Below are 4039 nucleotides of genomic sequence, written 5' to 3'. Positions count from 1 at the left end.
TCTGAAAAAGCTTCCTTGCCTACCACTCAAAATAGTCAACCACCCGAAGTTTTTCATGCTTGGAAATGAATATTTAATTTTTGTCTGTAGTGGCTTATTTACTATGTTTGTTTGGACTCAAATCTTCTTTTTCTTTGCGAAAACTGTCAACTTCGTATTCGGAATCAAATCTCAATCACAACGAACTACACAGCTCCAACGTCAATTTTTCATAGCCGTATGCATCCAAGTTGCTCTTCCATTTGTGGTGATCATGATTCCAGCTTGCTATATTTTATCAACAATTTATTCTAAAAATTTTGATATAGCTTTTACTAATTTTTCGGTAATTATGATAACTTCACACGGATTGTTTGCCACAATTCTTATGCTTCTTATTCACAAACCTTATAGAACGGAAACTTTAAAAATTTTGGGAATCAAGAAATTTTACAAGAGTAACAAGGTGGCAGTGGTTCGAATGCCTCCCTGTGCAACGCAAAACTGATTTTTTTTTCTCCTCATGAATCTTTATTTCTTTCTACTACAAAACATTTCAATCTTGTACAGTTTTCTGCTGTTTAGAATATATGTAGCCTATTGCTCAATAAGTGTGTACGACACAACTTTTCATATAATCGTATCATCATATTTTTCATGAGGAGTTTTTTTTTTTTTCAAAGCTGTCTGTCTACAAATATCTCTACCATTTCTGGTTATCTTGGCACCAGCGGCCTATCTTACGTCTACTTTATCCACCAAACATTTTGATATTGCACTTTCGAATATGTCAGTGATTATGGCAGCATCCCATGGGCTATTCTCGACTGTTACCATGCTGCTTATTTATAAGTCGTATCGAGCAGAAATTAGGAAGCTTTTGGGAAAATTAAACTTGGTCAAAAACGAAAATTCTGCGCTGTCCAGTCTCGGTTCGTCACTCCACTGAGAAAATACCAGAGAACACAGATTACTTCATTTTAGTTCCCCCCGAAGACAATCTATTTCTTTAGAAAAACTTAAAATTTTAATACTTTCCCAAGCTCATTTTTTCACATTCTGATTAGTCAGAATTCACAAAACTTTAATTTTGTTGGAAAATCAGAAAAAAAACCATTTTTCTGAATTTCTCCAAATCAATTATTCTTTAGAATTACGAAAATAATGCGAATCGCACGTTTGGATTCGTATAAAATGTTGTGTGTTTTCAGAGTTGTGACATATTTTTTATCTTAATTCAATGAACCCGTCATAATTAGTGCTTAAAAACAGAAAACATGGTACAATACAGGGTGGCGAATAAGTATACGAAGCTCTTAATTCTTGGATATTCGGCGGGAAAACGCTTGAATCAACAAAAAACGTTATTAATAGTTGGAATGTTCAAAATAGATTTAGTATAAAAAAGGAATTCGAAGTTGGATACTTTGGCTTTGATACAGGCCATCAGACGTAAGACGCCAAAATCGCCTGTGCGCCGCGTATCGGGCGTGATCTGGACTTATGGTAAACATTTTATTATTGAACCTTTTTCCAACCGTCAAAAGCAGAAACTTTTGTTATCAAAAGGTGATAGTAGGTCCCCTTAACGTTACCAGGCCCCTAATAACCTTTTTTCTAAAACTGTGATGATCTGGGCCGCGGTGACATCTTACGGTAAAACTTCGTTAGTTTTTATTTTTAAAAATGCGAAAATCAACTCGGTGTCTTCCAAAACTTGGTTTTGAAGGATGTTTTGTTCCTCTGCACAGCTCAACACTCTACTGTACTCTTTTTCATCTTTCAACAAGATTGGGCTACGTCCCACAGTTCCAAATCAACAAAATTCATCATCTCTCTCATTTTAATGGCTGCTGGAACAACGACTTTAGGCCTTCCTCGTCGGCGGATCTCAATCCGATCGATTTTGTTGAGATCGCTGACTCAGCAACAGCGCTGTAATGCTCACCACATCCGATGACATTATCACTGCATCAGGTTTTTCATCATCGTTAGCATTTGGAGGCAGCGCAGTTTTGAAAGGAAATGTTTTCCACATATCACATCGCTTTTGCCCGAAGTCACAATATTCCATAACTCCTGAATAAACCTCTTTTCCACCTGTCCGTTATCCAGTGTCTCCACATTTCTGATATTTCTTCCGACCCTTATTAACAATTTTTTATTCATCTGTCTAATTCTATACAAATTCCGGAAAGTGTCTGATGTTAATGATCAAAATTTTCACAAGCCAATATTTGATCAATTATTTTATAACTCTGCCTTCTTGCAGGCTGTAACTGACTTGAGTTTCTTGTTTCTTTGTTTCGGGAAAATTACAGACGATGGGAGGCATCCAACGAATATTATATGGTTTTGTTTTATTTTTAAAGTGATTTTGATCGAATCGGGAAGTATTCTATTCGCTATTATCGGAATGTTCTCATTTTTAGCACAACCAGTGCATTCATGGGTTTTTGTATTGTGACCGTTGGCAACGCAACACAATTTTAAATTTCCTATCCTTGTTCACGCGCTTCCTCGTAGTCTTCATGTTCTGATTTAGAAACAAGACAGTTATAACAAAGAACACCTCTGTGATAAAAAATTAAATGGAAATTTTACGGATTAAAATTACCGTAAACCCTTTATTGAGAACGACCATACGCCACCGTGGAGGTCAATGTGTATCAGTGCACAGGGGTGTGACGCGGAAGTTCCACAATGAAAAGATTAAACTTTTTTCCCGGTGTCGTGTTGCGTGCGCGTCGCAGTTTAATTGAAAGATACGATAAATAAGCGTTAAGACCAAGGCTGTCAAAAAGGCCGTGGGGCGATTTTATATCTCAGTTCCCAGCCATGGAAAATTTTCGCTTCTTCAGGCGGCCTTGTAGAGGACCAAAAGATTAGTCGATATGCAAAAATTCAGCCCATTTGGTTAATCCGCGGCCGCGACGGCCCTGAAAGCCGAGGGCCGCGGCCGGCCGCGGCCGGCCGTGCGACAGCCTTGGTTAAGACACATTCTCAGTAAAACTCGAGCACCAACGTGTTACCCACTGTACAGAAAAAAGTCAAACCGGTTTTTATGGGTTGGTATTATGCATAGTGGGTACCTAGACAACTAATAACACATTGGTCCATATTTCATTTGGCTCCGCCCCCTACCGTCTAAAATAGCACCTATGGAGGGTGAAAATTCTAGAAAAAAATCTGAAAGTTTTTTCGATTAATTTTTGACAGGAACAGATAGAAAACGTCATTTTAAGCATTTTTTGTGTTCAGACCATAGTTTAAGCGCCTCAATTTCGTCAAGAAAAAATGTCATTTTTGTAAAATTTTCGGGTTTTTTTCAAACTTTTGTTTATAACTCAAAAAAACATCATTTGTTTGAATGAGATCTTTTCAGATTCAGAATCCCCATAAAATTTGGAGTAATATAGGCATTGTTTGGTCAAAAATCTCGGGGTACCTATTTTTGCTACAGAGCAAAATATGCGAATTTTCCAGAAATTTCAACCTATCCCTACTCATGAGACAAAATTTCAATGTCACCAAATCGCTTGAAATTTTACCAGAATATTACACTATATGTGTTCTATTCATTCCCAAAATTTCAGCTCATACGGTTAATCCCCGCCTCTCAGAGTTGTTGGAATTTTTTTCTGTTGTAACACTGAAAACTGACACACTGATTTTTGAAAAAGCTGCGGATTGAACCGTATGAGCTGAAATTTTGGGAATGAATAGAACACATATAGTGTAATATTCTGGTAAAATTTCAAGCGATTTGGTGACATTGAAATTTTGTCTCATGAGTGGGATAGGTTGAAATTTCTGGAAAATTCGCATATTTTGCTCTGTAGCAAAAATAGGTACCCCGAGATTTTTGACCAAACAATGCCTATATTACTCCAAATTTCATGGGGATTCCGAATCTGAAAAGATCTCATTCAAACAAATAATGTTTTTTTGAGTTATAAACAAAAGTTTGAAAAAAACCAGAAAATTTTACAAAAATGACATTTTTTCTTGACGAAATTGAGGCGCTTAAACTATGGTCTGAACACAAAAAATGCTTAAA

The sequence above is a fragment of the Caenorhabditis remanei genome, chromosome V (genome assembly GCF_010183535.1).
Source record: "Caenorhabditis remanei strain PX506 chromosome V, whole genome shotgun sequence".
NCBI classification, from domain to species: domain Eukaryota; kingdom Metazoa; phylum Nematoda; class Chromadorea; order Rhabditida; family Rhabditidae; genus Caenorhabditis; species Caenorhabditis remanei.
This window is presented reverse-complemented; position numbering follows the sequence as displayed.